The following is a 13,731-nucleotide window of genomic DNA, read 5'->3' as shown; positions in this document are numbered from 1 at the left end:
TGTGGTGCATGGGCTTAGCTGCTCTGTGGCATGTGGGATCTTCCCGGACCAGGGATCGAACCTGTGTCCCTTGCATTGGCAGGTGGATTCTTAACCACTGCACCACCAAGGAAGTCCCAATTACATATATTTTAATCAAGCCATCTCACTTGCTAGCTAACACTCAGTTGAGGAGAATAATCTACAAAACCCTCATGGTTGTTGGAAAATTAATGTGCTCCTGGTATACACTCAAAATGTCAACTGCTTTATTTTAATTTGGGTCACTTAGGTCATGATCAGAATAATTATGAAACAATTCATGTCATGGGTACTTGGATTATAGACATTTATTTATAAAAAAGATTGATTTTGTACCTTGGAGAAAATGAAAATAACCACAAAATATAGCCCCAGGCTTCTAAGAGTTGCTCTTCTGATTTGTGAGATTATATCTGCATACAATCAACAACAGATCAATACTAATGATCACATCCCTGCATGCAATATACCTTTTTAAAAAATATATAAAACCTAAAGTGTTATAATTAGAATATAGTCACACATATTGGTTTGCCTGGGACAGTACAGGTTTTTACCCACTTTCCCAGCACAATTATTAATAGTGCCTCTTTTTATTCATAATATCATCTCAATTTGGATAATAATTTGCATGGTCCCAAGTTACAATGAAGAGCAGAGATACTCCTCTCAGTCAAGTGAGAAAAATGGATAAATTAACTGTGATCAGTGATCACCTAAAACTGTTCATTTAACATATTTCATAGTTGGGATTATTTACACTCTATTCAGAGAGACAGTCACAAGATATAACAAAAAGCTAATATTTTCAATTATAGAAGGAAAAAGTAGTTGCCCAGATAAACTAGAAAAAGCAGAATGCTTCTAAGGATAAGACTTGAATTTATAGGAACTATCATATTAGGGAACAGGTCAGGGCTTTTAAATTTGAGAGAAAATGACTGCATCTGGGACTGTTGGATCCCTTCTCCCAGAGTGTTTTCAGCTATGAACAAACTTCATCCAGCCTAGTCTGTCTTCCCTCTCATTCCAGCTCCCTCGCCACCCCCAGCAAGGACAGAAATGCAGGCTGTTCCAAATGCAACATGCCCAGGAAACACTGGAGATCAAGCACATAAGATGCTTATTGTACAAAAGAAACATATGCAAAGATTATCAGCCAAACCCCCAAAAGATCAAAGTTCAAGTTGACACTAAAGAAATGTGAGCACCAAAGGAACTATTCCCAGGGAACGATCGACTCTGTGAGGCACACCTGCTATAGGAATGTGCTTTCTACATATCATCCCTCTGACATTTTAAAAATATTTTGATAAACATATTTCCTAAATTTGTAGACATCCAGTCTTTGACGTCAGTTACAATGACACATTACTTTGAATGAGTTATACAAAGCTGAGATATACCATTTGTGTTACCTGCTTAAAATTATTATTGATATTGATTTTATTGTATTTCTCACCTACTGAACTCTGTTAGGGGAACCACTGACAGAAACCACCTGCCCTGGTCAGACCCAATAGAAACCACTTGCATGAGTTATCTTACAACAGGAGGTCCTGGTAAGGCACGTGGGACTAACAAGCTACCAACAGCCAGAAGAATTCAAGAAAGGTCAAAAGGAGAGGGGAGACGCCAGTCCAAATGTCCTACCAACCTCCCAGAATCCTCCTCACTGGAATCCATCTTGGCTGAGTGACGTGCGCGCCACCAGGAAGGACCCTGAGTCAGAATGATTGGCCAGAGACAACCTGGAAACTAATCCCAATTACCCAATCACCATAAGACCCAAGACTTGGAGCCACGTGGCACAGCAGTCCTCCTGGGCTCCCTTACCCTCCTGCTCTCCGCCTGGGTGTCCCTCCCCAATAAAGTCTCTTGCTTTGTCAGTACACGTTGTCTCCTCGGACAGTTCATTTCCAAATGTTACAGAACAGCCCACTTTCAGGCCCTGGAAGGGGTCTCCCTTCATGCAATGTAACTGTCATTTCCAAGAAAACTTTATATTCAGCAGTCAAGGCAACCATTAAAACAGGTGTATTTAAAATGCCATTGTTTCTGTAGTCAGTATTTAGAAAGAAATATTGTAATGCATGGCTTGTATTTCCTGATAACTTAATCCAAGAAATAGGTTTCAATTATGATAGCACTGATATGGCACTTAATTACCACACATACATCATAAAAACTATGTACAAAATGAGAGGTAATTTCTCTATTTTAAATACCATTCCTTCTTGTTTTATGTTATACATAATATATATGATATATAAAATATATTTTATTCTTAATTTATAAATGACATAGGTTTTCTCCTTCCTGATAACTATAAGAGTAGGTGAAAACAAAGAAGAAATATGCTAACAAGGGAAAAACAATTCTACAATACAAGGATATGACAATTTCTCGCCTTCTGAATTTAATTTTGTGAACGTTCAGTATCATATTGCTCTCAATGTGACTTTAGGTGCTTGTGAAGAGCCAATAAAAATGTTATAATATATTGTAAGGCATTGAGTCTGGGACTCTAATATGATTATACTGTCTACAGATCTTTAAAAGTTAGTACAAAAGACATCCAAATCTAATAAAATCTAATCTGAGCAAGGAATTATTGAGTTTCCCAAATCCATTAAGAAACCTAATGGCCATGTGTTGTGAACTAAGGCAAACTGAGTAATCTAATTTTGCTTTTTAAATGAGAGAGGTTAGTGCTATCTTCAAAGACCTCTCTTTAGATAGTAACTAAGAAAGCCACAATAATAAGCATCATTACATTACACTGAAAGGGTAATGCACCAAAGTTTCTAAATCTCTGATCTTTAGTTAGAAAAGAGATCACTGTCAACTTGCAGAAGGCTGACCTCAGTGATAAAGTCAAGACTACAAGCAGGGTGAAATTAGCAGGGAGATAGCCTGCGGATAAGCCCACAAAGAAGTGAAAGGAGAAAAAAAATTATAGAAAATTTCCATAAATATCCAAAAAATATATTATTAAGTTAGGCCTCCTTAACAAAGCTTTTTTGTTTGTTTTGGTTTCAGCTATCTTATTGTGATTTCTATTTTTCTATTGTCTCTAATTACAGAGTAACTTTGCCACTTCAGTAAAGACAACGTATCTGCCTTTGAGATGCTTTCATAAGACAATGCACAATAAAGATTCTCCCAATGTTACTTTATTTTCATTCAAGTCTCAATGCAGCAAAAAATATTCTTGCACTGTTGGTAGGAATGTAAATTGATGCAGCCACTATGGAGAACAGTATGGAAGTTCCTTAAAAAGCTAAAAATAGAAGTACCATTATGACCCAGCAATCCCACTACTGGGCATATACTCTGAGAAAACCATAATTCAAAAAGAGTCATGTACCTCAGTGTTCACTGCAGCACTATTTACAACAGCCAGGACATGGAAGCAACCTAAGTGTCCATCGACAGATGAATGGATAAAGGAGATGTGGCACATATATACAATGGAATATTACTCAGCCATAAAAAGAAATGAAATTGAGTTATTTGTAGTGAGGTGGATGGACCTAGAGTCTGTCATACAGAGTGAAGTAAGTCAGAAATAGAAAAACAAATACCGTATGCTAACACATATATATATGGAATCTAAAAAAAAAGGTTCTGAAGAACCTAAGGGCAAGACGGGAATAAAGATGCAGACGTAGAGAATGGACTTGAGGACACGGGGAGGGGGAAGGGTAAACTGAGACGAAATGAGAGAGCGGCATGGACATATATACACTACCAAATGTAAAATAGACAGCTAGTGGGAAGCAGCTGCATAGCACAGGGAGATCAGCTTGGTGCTTTGTGACCACCTAGAGGGGTGGGATAGAGAGGGTGGGAGAAAGAGGGAGGGGATATGGGGATATATGTATATGTTTAGCTGGTTCATTTTGTGATACAGCAACAACTAACACAACAATGTAAAGCAATTGTACTCCAATAAAGATGTTAGAAAAAAACACATAAGATAGTCTTCCACTGTGCCTGACATACTTAGTGGCTGGACAACACCAAACTGCCTACATGGTTCTTCTGTTGCAGATTTTTCCAAGTCCCATTCAAAGAGTCATTCAGAAATATGTTAAATGTCATTACAATGGCCTGTGACAGTCACTAGAGAAACACACAATCTCTTGGCACCAGAAGTTTACAGGTTACTAAATGATACCAAAAATTTACATTACCACACAAAGCAAATATTATAGGAGCTGTGGTTATGAAAGTATATATTTTGAAGCATATCTCATACACATTTGATCCAGTCTTAAGTCTTTAGTGAAATGTGCAAAAAGGCACACAAGCTGCAACAGAAGCATGAGAGAGTGGGCCAGATAAATAAGTTGGAGTGACAGAAAAGGATATTACACATGGAGAAGAAATTGTACAAAAGACCAGCTATATCAAAAAATAAAAAGATTAGATTTTAATTGTTCTCACAATATGCACACAAAATAATTATGTGATGTCCAAGAGGTGCTAGCTAATGCTACAGTGGCAGTCATACTGCACTACATAAATGTATCAACTAAACATGTTGTATCCCTTAAATTTGCACAGAGTTATACGTCAGCTATATCTTGATAAAAAAGAGTCGATTATAGGTGAAGAGTAGATATGAATTGGGAGATGCGTACTGTGAAAAAGATGAGGCTAAAGAGGGAAGGAGACCCAGGTTAAGAAGCATACCATATATCTTTTAGTTAAAAGAAACAGTCAAATAATATTAATGAGGACTCAGACATAAACATATTTGTATAGAAAGATGATGACTTGGACTGCCATTGGGTCATTTTTCCTTAGAGCTGGGAAAATTTGAAGTGAATATACCATTAAAATGGACCGCTGCAGTAAAAAGTGATGGTGAAATTCATGTAACCAGAATGAGCTACAAAGTCAAGAGTTTAAAAGGAGGAAAGAAATTTAATTTTTTCTCACCATATATTCAAGCTTGCTCTTTTCATATTTTTTCCCCACCCTGAAAAGCATCTTGCTTGGACCCTATACCTTCCCAAGCACTTGAAGGTGATAAAGAATAATAACATTTTCAACACGAGAAAGTTCATTGTCATATCAAAATATCAATCTTACCCAAATAAACACTTCACTTTCCTAATTTGTCTTGTCCAGGAAATTCTCTAATAGTGGGAAGTAGGGGCAGTCATATCCTTCCCAGGTTTTGGATAAATGAAGGAAGAAATGGTAAGGCATCAAAATAGTCCTCCTTGACTAGTCTTGTTAAAATCTAGAGTTGGTGCAACCAGCGTCTGTGGGACAGGTGCTCGAAAGCTGGTCATTTCCCTGGAGGGCTGTTTTGTATATTCAGCGATATCTCTACCCATGTCCTGGAGACGTCCTGCTTGCAGCCCACTTCCTAGCATGGCAATGGCAGTTACTCAGCATTAGAGTTACTATCTCTTATTATTCTCCCCTCAGGAAATAACCTAAAAAAGTTAACTGTACACAGACCTTTTCAGATGGGGTTGTTTGACCTGCTAAGTAGTCCTCTTGAGAAGAGTCCACTAAAGATTCCTTGAATCTAATACTCCTGGTTTGAGATTGAGGAAGGGGGTTGGAGCACAGGGATGTACAGCCATGGCACTCAGAAAGCCCTTTCCAAAACATCCTCCTAAGATTTCCTGATGAATTGTTTTCTAATCTAGGCTGGAGGATCGTGGATAGACCGGAGGGGTCTCATGAGCAAGCACTGCAAATGTAGTTAGTATCTTTTTTTAGAAAATGAAAGTAATTATTTTACCAATTTCCAATAGCATTGAGCATCATCTTAAACTGAGACAACTGCTGAAGTCTCATTTTACATCTTCATCCTAAGGAAACGGTGGTAGAAATACACTCATGTATAAGATCCATAATCAGTAAGATTTAATGACTAGAGGAATAGGGTAGAAGGCAAGTTCAGTATGACTATCCAAATTTCTGTACGAGGATGGCGACACAACTCACTGAAATACATAAGGAGGACAGTATTGAGCTGGCGCTCTTTCTTAACCAATGGTATGACTGTCAGAAAGTGAAGTATCTCAAAACAATGAAAATCGCTTCAACAGTGTGTGTGCATGCACACATTTAGAACATATGGAAAAATAGCAAAAAGCAATCACGAAAAATTTGAGTAATGACAGGAATTATTAATATATGTTTCCTTTCATAGCATTTTAACTATGTTGTAGTATTTTCAAAACTCATGAAGGCAAGGCTCAAATTTTTCAAATTGGATGCTAGGTAGGACACAGATGTCAGGCATGAAAACTGATCAGACAGCTAATGGGGAGTTAATCATCTTGTGTGCCTTAGGCATACACTGTGTATGAGCAGGATCCCACTTCCGATTTTATAGCTATGAAATACATAGGTCAAAATCTGCATTTATACTTCTCTATAAAACATGGTACAACCCCCCCATAAGAGAGGTAGTCTCTGGGGTCTTCTACACCCCAGGTCATTGTACACCTTCTACCCAAGGTCATTGTACACCTTCTCTAAGGATAGGTGAAAATATTTTTAAAGACAGAAATATGGACTTTAAAAACATTATCTATGAATTACAGAAGTATTTGAACAAAATGAGGTAAGAATTGTAGTGGGAAAGACAGAAACAAGGTACCCTGGTACAAGTCTGAGGGTTTTTTTGTTTATTTGTTTTGTTTAGTTTTTAAATTAAATAGTATAATTTAGTGTCTGCTTAATCCTGAATCCTCTTAAATTAAAAAAAAAGTTATAATTAACTGTTAACATTAATGAATTTAAACATTCCAAAAAGCCTTAATCCAAAAGGAAGTGTCTGACAAGGTGATATGAGTTAAGATAGTTTGTGACCTTTCTTGTTTTGGTTTCAAACATTCTAAACATCTATCTAAGAAGATGGTTGTGATGAGTTCAAGTATTTACTTTGTCCTTGATTCTGCTAGAGAAATAAGAACTTAAATAATGATTGATAATAGCATATTATATTTAATACATAACTTTATGGAGATATTTTTTTACTTTTTGAAGGTTGAAACATTGAAAGAGTATGTCTTATCCAAAAATACAAGCTTAAGAAGTGTTTCTCAAACTTTAATGTGCCTGAATATCACCAGAGAAGCTTATTAAAACTTCAGATTCTTGGTACACAACAGGAAGAGATCACCTGTGAATTATTCAGGAAGGCAGGGCTGGTGAGACCAAGTTAATGAACTACAGATTCTGAAACAGGTGGTTAAGAAGTCAGCACTAAGACAAAGATTAATCAAATCCTATCCTGCTAGGTTGATAATTGCATGTTATAGAAAAGATAGTTGACCAGACTGTGCAGAAAACTGTCTAAGGTTTGGCTATCCTCCTAGTGGGATCAGGGGGCTATTCTAATGGGAGGTTAGTGTCTAAAAATGATTCAGCCTCTCTCTGTGTAACTTTGCAAACACAAATCTATGAAGGGACAATACAGATGATCAAGGCATAGAAAAATCTTTCACAAAGGTTCTTCAGGATAAATGGTCAGGGTCATGTGCTTATGAAATGGCATTGTTCCAACTTGAGCTCTACGTTAGGATAGCTTGTCTCTCTCTGCAACCTTCATATTCACTGACTTAATCTTACATGTTTATTGTAACCAAGATTTTTAAATAACCTACGATGATTTACATGTGTTTAAAACTCTGCCATTAGATAAGAAGCGATAAGAAGCTACTTAGCCTTTTAGATCTCTCACACATAGCATAAAAATAAATTTTGCCAAAACAACAGCCATCCTTTTGGTATCAACTAATCTCATAATGGTCTTTCAGAAATACTTAATTTAGGAACATTCTTGTTTTTAACTCTTCCAAAATGAACCTAACAAAAATAGGAGTATTGAATATTGTTACACTGTGGAAGTGGAGAACTAGGCACAGTATAAATAAACTCTCCATCTGAAAGCGGAGGATGACCAACATAAACCTGTTTTTAAGTTCTTGCACAGAAGAGACTCTGCAAATGTGACATTATTAACAGCCTTAAAAAATGGTTTATCCCGGGCTTCCCTGGTGGCGCAGTGGTTGAGAGTCCACCTGCCGATGCAGGGGATGCGGGTTCGTGCCCCGGTCTGGGAAGATCCCACATGCCGCGGAGCGGCTGGGTCCGTGCTCCATGGCCGCTGAGCCTGCGCATCCGGAGCCTGTGCTCCGCAACGGGAGAGGCCACAACAGTGAGAAGCCCGCGTACCGCAAAATAAAATTAAAAAAAAAAAAAAAAAAAAGGTTTATCCTCTTTGACACTTGTTTCTTAATTTTTTGAAGCAGAAATTCATAAAAGTGCACGTACAATATGTGGAATAGTTTACAGTTTAAAATATGCATTCATGGGGCTTCCCTGGTGGCGCAGTGGTTGAGAGTCCGCCTGCCGATGCAGGGGACTCGAGTTCGTGCCCCGGTCCAGGAATATCCCACATGCCGCGGAGCGGCTGGGCCCGTGGGCCATGTCCACTGAGCCTGCGCGTCCGGAGCCTGTGCTCCGCAACGGGAGAGGCCACAACAGTGAGAGGCCCGCGTACCACAAAAAAAAAAAAAAAAAAAAAAAAAAGTGCATTCATATCGTGAGCTTATTGATTTTCACTGTCTTCATGTGTATTTTACCTATGAGAAATATGTGACAAAAATGTGGAAAATAGAGCTCGAGCATAAACAGGTAGTGAGCGACAGAACTGCTCTTAAGTATCTCTTTGTTATTAAACTTAGGACACTGTGAGGAGTACACTGTACAGAAGAACAGATATTCCCCTTACCACTGTACCATGCTAGTAGGAGCACTGGTAATTACAATGGCCTAGATATAACAGTGTGTAAGAGAGAAGGAAAACTATTATTTTTCAGGATAGAGATAATTCTGATGACTTAACTCTGAGACACTACCATTCTTCAAATAGTGATGATTTTCTGTGTTATACTGACAAGGGTATTACTTAGAAATACTTGAGCTTGTGTCAATATTCCCACAATGAAGTTATTACCAGCAATATTTATATTAAAAAAGAAACAGATGGAAAGAATTAGTTTCCAAAATGTCTGTAACTAATTGCATTTCCTATGAAAGAGTCTGAAAGCTTTACTTTCATCAGACACTTTCCAAGACCGGTTCTTCTCTATTTTTCAGTTATTGCCAATTTTCAATGAAGAAAATTTAATCTATTCCTATTTAGATTTTTATTTCTCTAAATTCTTATGAGGTTGTTTCCTTTTACTGTAAATTTGCATGTATATAAAATTTAAATTTCTGAAAAATGTTAGTAATAGTATTTTTAACATAAAAATACATTGTTTTACTAACATCTCATTATTAATCTGTAAACTTCAATTTTAAGATGTAGGTTTTACTAGCTTCAGAATTGAAAATTAGAATTGGGCATATATTAATATAAATATCGAACTTTATGCTAATTTTTTATTTTTATTAATTTCCATGTCCATTCTTAAATTTCTGAAATTGTACGTGACCTTTCAGCACTTTTAATATCTAAAAGTTTAGATATCTAAATATTTGCTTAAATATTTAGCAATCTAAATAACTCCTTAATATTTACTTAAAAAGTCTAAACATTTGTTTAAAAACTACATTTTATTTTATTTTATTTTATTTTTGCGGTACGCGGGCCTCTCACTGTTGTAGCCTCTCCCGTTGCGGAGCACAGGCTCCGGACGCGCAGGCTCAGCGGCCATGGCTCACGGGCCCAGCCGCTCCGCGGCACGTGGGATCTTCCCGGACCGGGGCACGAACCCGTGTCCCCTGCATCGGCAGGCGGACTCTCAACCACTGCGCCACCAGGGAAGCCCCTTATTTTAAGATTTTCATTTAATTTTTTAAGGAAGTATATAAAATATACATGCTTTATTGTATTAATAGTTTTAGGGATCTTGTTTCAAAAGTACTTACTTTTTTGCCAATATAACTAGATTCATTTAACAATTATCCATATATGGGTAGTCTAATGTACTATTTGTAAGCACAGAACCTATAATTGAAATACCTTTTCATGCCCTTTATTAACTGTATGAATTCTGGCAAGTTAGTGAACCACTCTGGGGTTTAGCTTTTTCATCCACACATGAGGATAATAATGGTAAACATAAAACAGGATTGTGGTAAGAATCTCAGTTAATTAGAAGTCTAGTACATTAATACTTGTATATAGAACAGTGAGTCTTAACCTGTGGTTTTTGAACAATATGTATCAAAAGGACCTGTGAAAAATTCCAACCCTATCTTGACTTCGGGAAGAGACACAAGAACTCTCTCTCTCCATCCCCATCTCCCTCCTCCCCAAGTCCTCATAGGTAACTTCTAACCTTCAGAACTTTGAGACAATCCATTTTTGTTGTTTAAGCCACCAGTCTATGGACAGACTAATACACAGCTAATACTAATCAAAATATATAAATTTCAGGCAAAGCAGAGTTCAGAACAAGGAAATTAACCAGGGATAAAGAGAGGCACTACATAATGATAAAGGGGTCAATTCCCCAAGAAGACACAACCATCCTTAACGTTATGTACTAAAGAATAACACATCAAAATACATCAAGCTAAAACTGAGAGAACTGAAAGGAGGAATAGGCTATTTCTAGGTGGTGGTGTTTTCTTAGCTGTATCTTCTAAATCACACAAAAATTATTCGTTAATGAGTGATGAAAAATGTGAACTCTAAAGTTGGAAGAAATTTTTTCTCTAGAAATAGTGAATTTTTTCTTAAATACACTATTTTTTCAATATCAAACTCCATCAAGAAATACAAATATAGAAAGCAAAAACCAAGAAAAAATATAATAATAAACTACATCCCAAACTGCTTACTTTGTACCACTGCAAGTGCATCAGATCATTACCCTAATAGGTTATCCTGATATTTGTTCACGTCATTGCTAGAAAAGAATTCTTTGTTAGCTTCAGGAGAAGGGCTTTCAAGACACAGTTACGTGTAAAAATTGTTCAGAAGAGTAATGATAATGTGTTATTACTTTTAGAAATATATAACATTATACTAGGATTCAAATCTGGAAAACATTAATTATAAGAGATACAGAACCTTTTAAGTTTCAACTTGCATTCTTGCTATATCATTATACTTGAAATTTAATGTATGTTCATACAATTTTTAAAATTCCATTTTAGAGAAAAAATTCTTCCCCTGACTTCCTTCATTCCCCTCTCATTCCCCCCAAATATAAAAAGTTAAAATTAAAAACAAAAATAAAAACACACACTCTCCTGTCTGCTTTTTGGAGTCTTCTGTTTCCCTCTAGAAATATTTTCAACATTTCACAGTGCAGTAAATCCACTTAGCCTCCTTGATTGCTATTTTTTTGTGCCTTTGCTCATTATTTCCATCATTAAAGTAAAAGGCCTTGACCTCTCAGTGGCTCCTGAGCAAAGTGTCTTCTTAGAAGGTGAGGAGGTTGGGATGGATGGTAGAGAGGTGGACTCAGAGGGGAGGGAGGCTGGCACAAGGATAATAGCAAGCCACATGCAACTTTTTAATTATTTAAAACAAGAAGCAAGTTTTGAAATCATTTTCCAGGACAAGAAAATAAAGCACTTTGTTGTTTACTCTGAGCTATGAATACCTCTTAACTTCACATATTAGAAAAGGGGATGCATTGTTTTCTTTTTCCGCATTTCAAAGGAATATAATAACAAATTTTTGACAGAAAATCATTCCGCAAAAGATATTGCTGATCTACCATACCCACGTGTTCTCTTAACCCTTGTAAATTATTGTAAACATTTTTGTGCGAAGATGTGAGGGTAAGAAAACATGTCATTGGCATACTTCTAAAATATTGTATTTTATTCCACTTAAACCAAATAATTCAAATCTTTCTTCTTTTCCCTTCTGCTTCTATCCAATTGAAGTCTCCATTTTCCTCCTCATGAATTACTTTTAATACATTTATGGGCTTATCAAATTCTAATTCTTGGAGCTTGCTTCCATGCATGTTTTTACAAACAGCTCTAAAACCATGTCCCATTTTTCAGAATTCTATCATCTGTTACGTTTCAGCATTCTCTTGTAGACTGTCCTTAATTATCATTTTTGAATTCTCTAATTCTTTAAATTGATAAAGCACATGAGAAACTGTAATACTCAGGATGTACCTCAACTACAACTTTGCCTACAGAATTATAATCATGCAAACAATATTCCCAAGGGTGACTTGTTCTGCTCGCTTGTTTCCTGGTGGTGATTGACACTCGGTCTGAACGCAGGGCTCATCTTCTCTTAGTCAAACGGGCTTATATTTCTGAATTGAAGAATCCTAGAGAATTATTTCTTTCTCTTTACTCTTCATATGTCAGGAGATACCTGATAAGCCTTTCTTAACATTTCATGCTTAACCCTGAAGGAGATCCTATTTTAAACTAGAATTCTTAGCATTGAGTTTGAAGAAGATTAAGTTAACTTAAAAGTACAATTTTACTAATCGTTTTCATCAGGATATAATTTTATGCATCTATTTTATGTGTACCATTACTCAAACGTTGTATCTTCAATTACAGAAGAATAAAAGAACAGACAAATTATCTGTGTTTTCACGTTGTCCGGTTTGGATTCTATTCATCATACCTTATTGCCTTTGCTCCTAAAGAAACTACATTTCAGTCATGACCCACTTTTCACTCTATTTTTAATTGACAGTGTGATTTTCATTCAGTTAAACTGCAGTCACAACGCACCTGCGGTAGAAGTCTAAATAGTCTGTTAACCTGAGTATAGATGGTGGCGATCATTTGGTGGTGACTTTCATTGTTTTTGATCATGAAGACAATGAGCAGAGGACCTTGGTGGGATACTGGCAAGATGGAGACACGTACGTCCTCTCATCCACCTCCATGAGCCTGCTCTTGCCTTCTCTCAAAAGAAGCGGGGCACCAGTACTGCAAGTGCGCATGACAAGGCACTGGGGGTAAAAGCGTGTTTACTCCAAAGACAAAGGCATCAAAAGACAAATGAGCTAAAGTTATGGACAGCCAAATCATAAGAACACTAATATCCAGTAAACGTGGAAACACATGGTCAACCATACTACTAGTAAAACGCATGTCGTAACAATCAGTAAGGAGATTTTTATATATCAAAAGGTTTATAAATAATCATATTCTTTTGCTCAGTATTTAATTTTGTAAAAGTTTATCAGGAATTAATACATATGCAAATATCCTTGAATGAGATTGTTTATTTCATGCATATATATATACGCATACCCATATATCATGCATATATATATACCTTCAAAGGGAAAAAAACAAATGTCATACTAAAGATTGAATCATTTAAGATGTATCCATAAGGCAGGACAGCATGTGGCTGTTTAGGATAGGTTTTCTCACATTAGTTACAGGAAAAACTATCGTGGTTGAATTTAATTACCATCTTCAGGTTATAAACATCAACATGTGATCTCAGTTAAAAGCTATTTGTGTTTGCATATTTAAAAAGAGGGAAATGGTAGGAAATACATATGAATTACATCAGTGGCTATCTCTAAATGATAAGCTCTTGATGTTTTTTAAACAAATCTTTTTCTTCATAAATTCCTAGATTATAAAGTATTTTAAGAACCTCCCATTAAAATTGATAAAGACTGTCAATAAAATACAGGCGCATAACAGATACAGGGCCTTGCTTTCCGATCATCTTCAACTTTTCTTTTTCAATTAATGAGA

The sequence above is a fragment of the Mesoplodon mirus genome (genome assembly GCF_964341445.2).
Source record: "Mesoplodon mirus genome assembly, chromosome: 3".
Classification (NCBI taxonomy): domain Eukaryota; kingdom Metazoa; phylum Chordata; class Mammalia; order Artiodactyla; family Ziphiidae; genus Mesoplodon; species Mesoplodon mirus.
Note: the sequence above shows the minus strand (reverse complement) of the source record.